Raw genomic sequence first — 14531 nt, 5'->3', positions numbered from 1 at the left:
GCGGCGCGGGCGGCGTGCAGCGGCGCTGGCTGCGGCGGCGGCGGATCGCGGCGGCTAGAGTTAGGGTTTGGCGGGGCGAGGCGGGCTGGGTTGGGCTGGCGGTGAGGTGCGGCTTATAAGGCCGAGCGGTGGACGAGTCTGGGTCGCCCACGGCGGCCCGAGTCGGTTCGTTTGTTTGTTTTTTAAAAATAATTCGGACGTGCAGAAAAAGAAAGAAAAGAAATACTAAACGGACTCCAAAAATCCCGAAATAAATTTTCCCCGTCCTGTAAAAATAAGCCGGACAAGATAAACAAATATTTGGGCCTAAAATGCAAATTTGAAAAACGCATATTTTTCCTAATTCAAATAAAATAGCGATAAAACTCCGAATAAAAATCTTATTTGATTTTAATATTAAATCTCTGATATTTCTTTATTTTGAGGAAGTCATTTTATCCTCTCTCTTTTATTTTTAATAAAAGAAATTTTTCAGAGAAAAATAATTAAAATCAAACGATCCTCTTTTCAAAATTCGAGAATAACTCGAATATGAAAATAATGAAATTCTCAACTCTCTCCGTGGGTCCTTGAGTTGCGTAGAATTTCTAGGATCAACCAAAATGCAATAAAATATGATATGCAGTGATGATCTAATGCATAACATTCCAAATTGAAAATTTGGGATGTTACAGCGGCTGGGATAAGTGATGGGTCTTTATGGGACCCACAAGCCCACTAGGCGCGCCTAGGGGGTGGCGTGCCCTGTGAGCTTGTAGCTCACAGGTGCACCCCCCGGGGTGTGTTCAATGCCAAAAATTCTTAATATTCTACAAAAGGTCATACTAAATTTTCAGGGCATACAGAGAACTTTTATTTTCGGGTCATTTTTTATTGCACGGAAAATCCAAAAAACTGGAAAATCATGGCATTTCTATTTTATTAACTTTAAATAACAGAGAGTAAATAGTGGGTACAGAAGGTTTGTGCTTACTAAATTCATCAACCACATGCCCCTAAAAAAGAATCCATTAATAAGGTTGATCAAGTCTTATTAACAAACTATTTTCGAATGTCATGAAACCGAAGAACCTTCGTATAACACTAGGTCGCCTCATCGGGGTATGCATCTCCCCAATAATAAGAGTTTCATATTTGTTCATAACTGAAGGAAGGTGGAGTTGAAAACTTCCAATAGTGATCGTTGGAGCCTTTTCAATAACATTAATACCATTCACTTGAAATTGCTTTTTTGGAAAGTGTACCGTATGCTCATTACCATTGATATGAAAAGTGATATTGCTTTTGTAGCAATCAATAACAGCCCCTGCAGTATTGAAGAAGGATCTACCAAGGATAAACGACATGTTGTCATCCTCGGACATGTCAGGTATAACAAAGTCTGTCAAGATAGTAACATTTGCAACTACAATGGGCACATCCTCACAAATACCGATAGGTATAGCAGTAGATTTATGAGCCATTTGCAATGATATTTTAGTAGGTGTGAGTTTATTCAAATCAAGTCTTCTATATAAAGAGAAATGCATAACACTAACACGGGCTCCTAAATCACATAAAGCAGCTTTAACATAGTTTCTTTTAATGGACCATGGTATAGTGGATATTCCTGGGTCTCCTAGTTTCTTAGGTACTCCATCCTTAAAAGAATAGTTTGCAAGCATGGTGGAAATTTCAGCTTCAGATATCTTTCTTTTATTAGTGACAATATCTTTCATATATTTAGCATATATGGCCATCTTTAAAATATCAGTCAAACGAGTATGCAAAAAGTCGGGCCTAAGCATTTCAACAAAGCGTTCAGATTCTTATTCATCCTTATTCTTATATGGTTTAGTTGGGAAAGGCATGGGTTTCTGAACCCATGGTTCTCTTTCCTTACCATGTTTCCTAGCAACGAAATCTCTTTTATCATAATATTTATTTTTAGGAGGTGGATTATCAAGATCAATAGTAGGTTCTATTTCAACATCATTATCAGGTTCCTTATCATTGTCTGGTTGAGCATCTATATGAACATCATCATTATCATTATCATTATCATTATCACTAGGTGGATGTTCATTACCAGATTGTGTCTCAACATCAAAAATAGAAGCATCATTACTATCCTCAGAAGTTTTTTCTGCCTTAGGTTCACTAGAAGCATGCAAAGTCCTATCATTTTTCTTTTTCTTTTTCTTTTTAGAAGGACTAGGTGCATCAATATTAATTCTTTGAGAATCTTGTTCAATTCTTTTAGGGTGACCTTCAGGATAAAGTGGCTCCTGAGTCATTCTACCTCCTCTAGTCATTACTCTAACAACATGATCATTCATGTTACTATTTATTTCATTAAGAAAATCATTTTGGGATTTAGCAACTTGTTCTAACTGGGTATGGACCATAGAAGCATGTTTACCTACACCTTTAACATCATTAGCAATCCTAAACAACAAGTCACTCAAGCGATCAATCATGTAGGCATTATGTTTCGATTGTTTCATAACATACACATTAAAATGATCTTGCTTAATAATGTAATTTTCAAATTCAGACAAGCATTGACTAGCAGATTTGTTGTAAGGAATATCACCTTCATCAAATTTTATAAGAGAATTTACCTCACTGCCTGTGTCAGGGTGTCAAGTCCATGTATTTCTTCAATAGGTGGTAAATTATTAACATCTTAAACTTTAATACCCTTTTCTTTCATAGATTTCTTTGCCTCTTACATATCTTCAAGACTAAGAAATAGAATACCTCTCTTCTTAGGAGTTGGTTTAGGTGGTGGTTCGGTAAGTGTCCAATCATTATCATTCTGCAATATATTATTCAATAGTTCTTCAGCTTGCTCAACAGTTTGCTCCCTGAAAACACAACTAGCACAACTATCTAGGTAGTCCCTAGAAGCATCGGTAAGTCCATTATAAAAGATATCAAGCATTTCATTTTTCTTGACAGGATGATCAGACAAAGCATTAGGTAATTGGAGAAGCCTCCCCAAGCTTGAGGGAGATTCTCTTCTTCAATTTGCTCAAAGTTAAATATTTCTTGTAAGGTAGCTTGTTTCTTATGAGTAGGAAAATATTTTTCAGAGAAGTAATATATCATATCTTGGGGACTACGCACACAACCAGGAGCAAGAGTATTAAACCATATCTTAGAATCACCCTTTAACAAGAAAGGAAACAACTTAAGAATATAGTAGTAGTGAATTTTTTTCCTCGTGACAAATAGGATGGCTATATCATTCAACTTAGTAAGGTGTGCCACAACAGTTTCATATTCATAACCATGGAAAGGATCAGATTCAACCAAAGTAATTAACTCGGGATCGACAGAGAATTCATAATCCTTATCAGTAACAAAGATAGGTGAAGTAGCAAACTTAGGATCATATTTCATTCTAGCATTCAAAGATTTTTCTTTCAGCTTACACAGTAACTTCTTAAGATAATCTCTATCATTACAAGCAAGAAATACTCTCTAGCTATCTCTCCCTCCATAACATAACCCTCATGTATCTTAGGCAATTCATATCTAGGATAGATATGTCTAATAGGTGTTTCATAATTTTCAGTTTCAATAACTTCATCAGTTTTAGCATTCTCAAATTCTTTAGGTTTAGCAAGTTGCTCATCAAGAAATTCACCTAGTGGCACAGTATCATCAAGCAAAGTACTAGCATCATCAATTGCATCATTCATAGCAGAGGTAGCTGTTGGGGAACGTAGTAATTTCAAAAAAAATCCTACGCACACGCAGGATCATGGTGATGCATAGCAACGAGAGGGGAGAGTGTTGTCTACGTACCCTCATAGACCGTAAGCGGAAGCGTTTATCAACGCGGTTGATGTAGTCGTACACCTTCATGATCCGTCCCGATCAAGTACCGAATGTACGGCACCTCCACATTCAGCACACGTTCAGCTCGATGACGTCCTTGCCTTCTCGATCCAGCAAGAGGGGCGAAGTAGTAGTTGAGTTCCGGCAGCACGACGGCGTGGTGACGGTGTTGGTGAAGAACAATCTCCGCATGGCTTCGCCTAAGCACTACGAAAACTATGACTGAGGATAAACTAGAGGGGACGGGGTAGCCGGCACATGGCTTGGTGTTTCTTGATGTGTCTTGGGTGCTAGCCCTACCCCTCTATTTATATGTTGAGCCTTGGGGTCGAAACTTGGAGTAAAAGCCTCCACAAAGTCGGTTTCACCCGAAAGGCAAGAGTCCTTCTCGGACTCCAGGGCCAGACGCCAGGGTTCCTGGCGTCTAGACCCAGACGCCAGGGACCCAGGCGTCTGGGCCCTGGACTCCGCAAAACTTCCTTTTGCGCTTTCCAAAAACCTTGTGGGCTTTCCCCTTTGGCCCAAATAAAGTGTTCTCGTACCCAAACATTTCGGGAAACATCTGGAACCCCTTCCGGTGAATTCCGAAACCCTTCCGGAGACCAAACACTATTATCCCATATATCAAACTTTATCTCCGGACCATTCCGGAGTTCCTCGTCATGTCTGTGATGTTATCTGGAACTCCGAACAACATTCGGTTACCAACATACATAACTCATAAATACTATATCATCAACGAACGTTAAGCATGCGGACCCTACGGGTTCGAGAACTATGTAGACATGACCGAGACACTTCTCTGGTCAATAACCAATAGCGGAACCTGGATGCCCATATTGGCTCCTACATATTCTATGAAGATCTTTATCGGTCGAACCGCATAACAACATACGTTGTTCCCTTTGTCATCAGCATGTAACTTGCCCGAGATTCGATTGTTGGTATCTTAATACCTAGTTCAATATCGTTACCGGCAAGTCTCTTTACTCGTTCCATAATACATCATCCCGCAACTAACTCATTAGTTACAATGCTTGCAAGGCTTATAGTGATGTGCATTACCGAGTGGGCCCAGAGATACCTCTCCGACGATCGAAGTGACAAATCCTAATCTCGAAATACGCCAACTCAACAAGTACCTTTGGAGACACCTGTAGAGCACCTTTATAATCATCCAGTTGCGTTGTGACGTTTGGTAGCACACAAAGTGTTCCTCCGGTAAACGGGAGTTGCATAATCTCATAGTCATAGGAACATGTATAAGTCATGAAGAAAGCAATAGCAACATACTAAACGATCAAGTGCTAAGCTAACGGAATGGGTCAAGTCAATCACATCATTCTCCTAATGATGTGATCCCGTTAATCAAATGACAAATCATGTCTATGGTTAGGAAACTTAACCATCTTTGATTAACGAGCTAGTCAAGTAGAGGCATACTAGTGACACTATGTTTGTCTATGTATTCACACATGTATTATGTTTCCGGTTAATACAATTCTAGCATGTATAATAAACATTTATCATGAAATAAGGAAATAAATAATAACTTTATTATTGCCTCTAGGGCATATTTCCTTCAGTCTCCCACTTGCACTAGAGTCAATAATCTAGTTCACATCACCATGTGATTTAACACCAATAGTTCACCACCCATAGTTCACATGGTCATGTGACCAACACCCAAAGGGTTTACTAGAGTCAATAATCTAGTTCATATTGATATGTGATCAACACCCAAAGAGTACTAAGGTGTGATCATGTTTTGCTTGTGAGAGAAGTTTAGTCTACGGGTCTGCCACATTCATATCTGTATGTATTTTGCAAATTTCTATATCAACAATGCTCTGCACGGAGCTACTCTAGCTAATTGCTCCCACTTTCAAAATGTATCTAGATTGAGACTTAGAGTCATCTGGATCAGTGTCAAAATTTGCATCAAACCCTTTACGACGAACCTTTTGTCACCTCCATAATCGAGAAACATGTCCTTATTCCACTAAGGATAATTTTGACTGATGTCCAGTGATCTACTCCTAGATCACTATCGTACTCCCTTGCTAAACTCAGTGTAGGGTATATAATAGATCTGGTACACAACATGGCATACTTTATAGAAACTATGGCTGAGGCATAGGGAATGACTTTCATTCTCTTTGTATCTTCTGCCGTGATCGGGCTTTGAGTCTTACTCAATTTCACACCTTGTAACACAGGTAAGAACTCTTTCTTTGACTGTTCCATTTTGAACTACTTCAAAATCTTGTCAAGGTATGTACTCATTGAAAAAAAACTTATCAAGCGTCTTGATCCATCTCTATAGATCTTGATGCTCCATATGTAAGTAGCTTCACCGAGGTCTTTATTTGAAAAAATCCTTTCAAATACTCCTTTATGCTTTCCAGAAAATTCTACATTATTTCCGATCAACAATATGTCATTCACATATATTTATCAGAAATGTTGTAGTGCTCCCACTTACTTTCTTGTAAATACAGGCTTCGCCACAAGTCTGTATATAACTATATGCTTTGATCAACTCATCAAAGCATATATTCCAACTCTGAGATGCTTGCACCAGTCCATAGATGGATCGCTGGAGCTTGCACATTTTGTTAGCACCTTTAGGATCGACAAAACCTTCTGGTTGCATCATATACAACTCTTCTTTAAGAAATCCATTAAGGAATGTAGTTTTGACATCCATTTGCCAGATTTCATAAAATGTGGCAATTTGCTAACATGATTCGGACAGACTTAAGCATCGCCACGAGTGAGAAAATCTCATCGTAGTCAACACCTTGAACTTTGTCAAAACCTTTTTTGACAAGTCTAGCTTTGTAGACAGTAACATTACCGTCAACGTCTGTCTTCTTCTTGAAGATCCATTTATTCTCTATGGCTTGCCGATCATCGAGCAAGTCAACCAAAGTCCACACTTTGTTCTCATACATGGATCCCATCTCAGATTTCATGGCCTCAAGCCATATTGCGGAATCTGGGCCCATCATCGCTTCCTCATAGTTCGTAGGTTCATCATGGTCTAGTAACATGACCTCCAGAACAGGATTACCGTACCACTTTGGTGCGGATCTTACTCTGGTTGACCTACGAGGTTTGGTAGTAACTTGATCTGAAGTTTCATGATCATCATCATTAGCTTCTTCACTAATTGGTGTAGGTGTCACAGGAACCGGTTTCTGTGATGAACTAATTTCCAATAAGTGAGTAGGTACAGTTACCTCATCAAGTTCTACTTTCCTCCCACTCACTTCTTTCGAGAGAAACTCCTTCTCTAGAAAGGATCCATTCTTAGCAACAAATATCTTGCCTTCGGATCTGTGATAGAAGGTGTACCCAACAGTTACTTTTGGGTATCCTATGAAGATGCACTTCTCCGACTTGGGTTTGAGCTTATCAAGATGAAACTTTTTTACATAAGCATCGCAACCCCAAACTTTAAGAAACGGCAGCTTAGGTTTCTTGCTAAACCACAGTTCATACAGTGTCCTCTCAACGGATTTAGATGGTGCCCTTTTTAATGTGAATGCAGCTGCCTCTAGTGCATAACCCCAAAATGATAGTGGTAAATTGGTAAGAGACATCATAGATTGCACTATATCAAATAAATTATGGTTATGACATTCGGACACACCATTACGCTATGGTGTTCCATGTGGCATGAGTTTGTGAAACTATTCCACATTGTTTTAATTGAAGACCAAACTCATAACTCAAATATTCGTCTCCTGTGATCAGACTGTAGAAACTTTATTTTCTTGTCACGATGATTTTCCACTTCACTCTGAAATTCTTTGAACTTTTCAAATGTTTCAGACTTATGTTTCATCAAGTAGATATACCCATATCTGTGAAGGTCAGAAAATAACGATACCCGCCGCGAGTCTCAACACTCATCGGACTGCATACATCAGTATGTATTATTTCCAACAAGTTTGTTGCTCGCTCCATTGTTCCGGAGAACGGAGTCTTAGTCATCTTGCCCATGAGGCATGGTTCGCAAGCATCAACTGATTCATAATCAAGTGATTCCAAAAGCCCATCAACATGGAGTTTCTTCATGCGCTTTACGCCAATATGACCCAAACGACAGTGCCAGAAATAAGTTGCACTATCATTATTAACTTTGCATCTTTTGGCTTCAATATTATGAATATGTGTATCACTACGATCGAGATCCAACAAACTAACTTCATTGGGTGTATAACCATAGAAGGTTTTATTCATGTAAACAGAACACCAATTATTCTCTGACTTTAAATGAATAACTGTATTGCAACAAACATGATCAAATCATATTCATGCTCAACGCAAACGCCAAATAACATTTATTTAGGTTTAACACTAATCCCGAAAGTATAGGGAGTGTGCGATGATGATCATATCAATCTTGGAACCACTTCCAACACACATCGTCACTTCACCCTTTAACTAGTCTCCGTTCATTCTGCAACTCCCGTTTCAAGTTACTACTCTTAGCAACTGAACTAGTATCAAATACCGAGGGGTTGCTATAAACACAAGTAAAGTACACATCAATAACCTGTATATCAAAATATACCCTTGTTCACTTTGCCATCCTTCTTATCCACCAAATATTCAGGGCATTTCCGCTTCTAGTGACCATTTCCTTTGCAGTAGAAGCACTCAGTTTCAGGCTTTAGTATAGCTTTGGGCTTCTTCACGGAAGTGAAAACTTGCTTGCCATTCTACATGAAGTTCCCTGTATTTCCCTTTGCCCTTTTCTTGAAACTAGTGGTCTTATTAATCATCAACACTCGATGCTCTTTCTTGATTTCTACCTTCATCGATTTCATCATCATGAAAAGCTCAGGAATCGTTTTCGTCATCCCTTGCATACTATAGTTCATCATGAAGTTCTACTAACTTGGTGATGGTGACTAGAGAATTCTGTCAATCACTATTTTATCTGGAATATTAACTCCCACTTCATTCAAGCAATTGTAGTACCCAGACAATCTGAGCACATGCTCACTACTTGAGCTATTCTCCTCCATCTTTTAGCTATAGAACTTGTTGGAGACTTCATATCTCTCAACTTGGGTATTTGCTTGAAATATTAACTTCAACTCCTGGAACATATCATATGGTCCATGACGTCGAAACGTCTTTGAAGTCCCGATTCTAAACCGTTAAGCATGGTGCACCAAACTATCAAGTACTCATCATATTGAGCTAGCCAAACATTCATAACATGTGCATCTGCTCCTGCAATAGGTCTGTCACCTAGCGGTGCATCAAGGACATAATTCTTCTGTGCAGCAATGAGGATAATCCTCAGATCACAGATCTAATCTGCATTACTGCTACTAACATCTTTCAACTTAGTTTTCTCTAGGAACATATCAAAAATAAAACAGGGGAGCAACAACGCGAGCTATTGATCTAAAGCATTATTTGCTAAATACTATCAGGACTAAGTTCATGATAAATTAAAGTTCAATTAATCATATTACTTAAGAACTCCCACTTAGATAGACACCCCTCTAGTCATCTAAATGATCACGTGATCCAAATCAACTAAACCATGTCCGATCATCACGTGAGATGGAGTAGTTTTCAATGGTGAACATCATTATGTTGATCATATCTACTATATGATTCACGCTCGACCTTTCGGTCTCCAGTGTTCCGAGGCTATATCTGCATATGCCAGGCGCTCGTCAAGTTTAACCCGAGTATTCTGTGTGTGCAAAACTGTCTTGCACCCGTTGTAGATCAACGTAGAGCTTATCACACCCGATCATCACGTGGTGTCTCGGCACGACGAACTTTGGCAACGGTGCATACTCAGGGAGAACACTTTTACCTTGAAATTTAGTGAGAGATCATCTTATAATGCTACCGTCAAACAAAGCAGAATAAGATGCATAAAGGATAAACATCACATGCAATCAATATAAGTGATATGATATGGCCATCATCATCTTGTGCTTGTGATCTCCATCTCCGAAGCACCGTCATGATCACCATCATCACCGGCGCGACACCTTGATCTCCATCGTAGCATCATTGTCATCTCGCCAACTATTGCTTCTACGATTATCGCTACCGCTTAGTGATAAAGTAAAGCAATTACAGGGCGATTGCATTGCATACAATAAAGTGAAAACCATATGGCTCCTTCCAGTTGCCGATAACTCGGTTACAAAACATGATCATCTCATACAACAAAATATAGCATCACGTCTTGACCATATCACATCACAACATGGCCTGCAAAAACAAGTTAGATGTCCTCTACTTTGTTGTTGCAAGTTTTACGTGGCTGCTACGGGCTGAGCAAGAACCATTCTTACCTATGCATCAAACCACAATGATAGTTCGTCAAGTTAGTGTTGTTTTAACCTTCTCAAGGACCGGGTGTAGCCACACTCGGTTCAACTAAAGTTGGAGAAACTGACACCCGCCAGCCACCTGTGTGCAAAGCACGTCGGTAGAACCAGTCTCTCATAAGCGTACGCGTAATGTCGGTCCGGGCCGCTTCATCCAACAATACCGCCAAACCAAAGTATGACATGCTGGTAAGCAGTATGACTTGTATCGCCCACAACTCACTTGTGTTCTACCCGTGCATATAACATCTACGCATAAAAAAAGGCTCGGATGCCACTGTTGGGGAACGTAGTAATTTTAAAAAAATTCATATGCACACGCAGGATCATGGTGATGCATAGCAACGAGAGGGGAGAGTGTTGTCTACGTACCCTCGTAGACGTAAGCGGAAGCATTTATCAACGCGGTTGATGTAGTCGTACACCTATACGATCCATCCCGATCAAGTACCGAACATACGACACCTCCGTGTTCAGCACACGTTCAGCTCGATGACATCCTCGCTTCTCGACTCAGCAAGAGGGGTGAAGTAGTAGATGAGTTCCGGCAGCACGACGGCGTGGTGACGGTGTTGGTGAAGAACAATCTCCGCGTGGCTTCGCCTAAGCACTATGAAAACTATGACGGAGGATAAACTAGAGAGGACGGGGTAGCCGGCACACGGCTTGGTGTTTCTTGATGTGTCTTGGGTGCTAGCCCTACCCCTCTATTTATATGTTGAGCCTTGGGGTCGAAACTTGGAGTAAAAGCCTCCACAAAGTCGGTTTCACCTGAAAGGCAAGAGTCCTTCTCGGACTCTAGGGCCAGACGCCAGGGTTCCCGGCGTCTGGACCCAGACGCCAGGGACCCTGGCGTCTGGCCCCTGGACTCCGCAAAACTTCCTTTTGCGCTTTCCAAAAACCTTGTGGGCTTTCCCCTTTGGCCCAAATAAAGTGTTCTCGTACCCAAACATTTCGGGAAACATCCGGAACCCCTTCCGGTGAATTCCGGAACCCTTCCAGAGACCAAACACTATTATCCCATATATCAAACTTTATCTCCAGACCATTCTGGAGTTCCTCGTCATGTCCGTGATCTTATCCGGAACTCCGAACAACATTCGGTTACCAACATACATAACTCATAAATACTATATCGTCAACGAACGTTAAGCGTGCGGACCCTACGGGTTCAAGAACTATGTAGACATGACCGAGACACTTCTCTGGTCAATAACCAATAGCGGAACATGGATGCCCATATTGGCTCCTACATATTCTACGAAGATCTTTATCGGTCGAACCGCATAACAATATACGTTGTTCCCTTTGTCATCGGTATGTTACTTGCCCGAGATTCAATCGTCGGTATCTCAATACCTAGTTCAATATCATTACCGGCAAGTCTCTTTACTCGTTCCGTAATACATCATCCCGCAACTAACTCATTAGTTACAATGCTTGCAAGGCTTATAGTAATGTGCATTACCGAGTGGGCCCAGAGATACCTCTCCGATGATCGGAGTGACAAATCCTAATCTCGAAATACGCCAACTCAACAAGTAACTTTGGAGACACCAATAGAGCACCTTTATAATCACCCAGTTACGTTGTGAAGTTTGGTAGCACATAAAGTGTTCCTCCGGTAAACGGGAGTTGCATAATCTCATAGTCATAGGAACATGTATAAGCCATGAAGAAAGCAATAGCAACATACTAAACGATCAAGTGCTAAGCTAACGGAATGGTTCAAGTAAATCACATCATTCTCCTAATGATGTGATCCCGTTAATCAAATGAAAACTCATGTCTATGGTTAGGAAACTTAACCATCTTTGATTAACGAGCTAGTCAAGTAGAGGCATACTAGTGACACTATGTTTGTCTATGTATTCACACATGTATTATGTTTCCGGTTAATACAATTCTAGCATGAATAATAAACATTTATCATGAAATAAGGAAATAAATAATAACTTTATTATTGCCTCTAGGGCATATTTCCTTCAGTAGCATCATCAATTACTTGTGACATATCGGAATTAATAGCAGGTGGTGGTGTTGCAAGCTTACTTAAAACAGAAGGTGAATCAAGTGTAGAGCTGGATAACAATTCCTTACCCTCCCTCGTCCTAGAGGGAACGATCTTGGTTCTATCATCCTTAAGATTCTTCATAGTGATCAACAGATATAAATCCTGAGTGACTCAGCAAATAGAGCTATGCTCCCTGGCAACGGCGCCAGAAAAAGGTCTTGATAACCCACAAGTGTAGGGGGTCGCAACCGTTTTTGAGGGTAGAGTATTCAATCCAAATTTATTGATTTGACACAAAGGGAGCCAAAGAATATTTGCAAGTATTGGCAGTTGAGTTGTCAATTCAACCACACCCGGAGAACTAAAGATCTGCAGTAGGGTGATCTGTAGTATGGTAATATGATTGTTTGATAGTAGTGGTAACAATAGCAATAGTAATGGTAACCGAAACAACTGTAGTTTTGTAGCAATTGTGACAGCTGCAGCAACAGTAGTAACTTAGCAAAGAACAATATGTGAAAACCTCGTAGGCATTGGATCAGTGATGGATAATTATGTTGGATAACATTCATCATGTAACAATTATAACCTAGGGAAACACAGAACTAGCTCCAATTCATCAATGTAATGTAGGCATGTATTCTATATATAGTCATACGTGCTTGCAATAAGAACTTGCATGGCATCTTTGATGGGGAACGAAGCATGAAAATCAAAAAAATGCTATGAAAGACCAAAAGCGTTAGCATCGTAACGCGGTTGATGTAGTCGTACTCTTCACGATCCAATAGCGATCCAATCCGATCTAGTGCCGAACTGACGACACCTCCGAGATTAGCACATGTTCAACTTGATGGCATCATTTCCTTCTTGATCTAGCAAGCAAGAGAGAGGAGGTAGATGAGATCGAAACTAGCCCGGTGGTATGGTGGTGGTGGCGGCAACAGAATTCCGGTAGGGCTTCGCCAAACGCGTATTGGAGGAACGTGGAAGGAGTTGAGAGTGAAGGAAATATGCCCTAGAGGCAATAATAAAGTTTTTATTTTATATTTCCTTATTCATGATAAAGGTTTATTATTCATGCTAGAATTGTATTGATCGGAAACCTTAATACATGTGTGAATACATAGACAAACACTGTGTCTCTAGTGAGCCTCTACTTGACTAGCTCGTTGATCAAAGATGGTTAAGGTTTCCTAAGCATGGACATGAGTTGTCATTTGATAATGGGATCACATCATTAGGAGAATGATGTGATGGACAAGACCCATTGCTTTCTTCATGTCTATTACATATTCCTTCGACTATGAGATTATGCAACTCCCAGACACCGGATGAATACCTTGTGTGCTATAAAATGTCACAACGTAACTGGGTGATTATAAAGATGCTCTAGAGGTATCTCCAAAGGAGTTTGTTGGGTTGGCATAGATCGAGATTAGGATTTGTCACTCCGAGTATCGGAGAGGTATCTCTGGGCCCTCTCAGTAATACACATCATAAGAAGCCTTGCAAGCAAAGTGACTAATGAGTTAGTTGCAGGATGATGTATTACAGAACGAGTAAAGAGACTTGTCGGTAACAAGATTGAACTAGGTATGAAGATACCGACAATCGAATCTCGGGCAAGTAACATACCGATGGACAAAAGGAATTGTGTATGTTGTCATAACAGTTCGACCGATAAAGATCTTCGTAGAATAGGTAGGAGCCAATATGAGCATCCAGGTTCCGCTATTGGTTATTGACTGGAGAGGTGTGTCAGTCATGTCTACATAGTTCTCGTACCCGTAGGGTCCGCACGCTTAACGTTTGATGACGATATAGTATTATATGAGTTATGTGATTTGGTGACTGAATGTTGTTTGGAGTCCCGGATGAGATCACAGACATGACAAGGAGTCTCGAAATGGTCGAGAGTTAAAGATTGATATATAGGACGATGGTATTCGGACACCGGAAGTGTTCCGGAGGGTACCAGGTACATATAGGGTCACCGGAAGGGGTTCCGAGCACCCCCCCCAGTAAAGATATGGGCTTAATGGGCCAACGGAGGGACAGACCAGCCCACAAGGGGCTGGTGTGCCCCTCCACCAGGACGGCCAGCCCTAGGGAAAGGAAAGGGGGTGTCGGTGTACTAAAGTTTGGGCCCTTTCGTACCCCTTACTTGTGCATGGGCAGTTGCAGCCGCACCCGCGGCAAGGCTTGACGGGGGTAGCTGGAGGCAAAATACAAGACGACCAAGACGGCGACCGAGCCAACAATCAGAGAGCAGAAGACAAGCTGAGCTCCCGACAAGATTCTTGCCG

This window comes from Triticum dicoccoides, chromosome 6A, assembly GCF_002162155.2.
Source record: "Triticum dicoccoides isolate Atlit2015 ecotype Zavitan chromosome 6A, WEW_v2.0, whole genome shotgun sequence".
In the NCBI taxonomy this organism is placed as follows: Eukaryota; Viridiplantae; Streptophyta; class Magnoliopsida; order Poales; family Poaceae; genus Triticum; species Triticum dicoccoides.
This window is presented reverse-complemented; position numbering follows the sequence as displayed.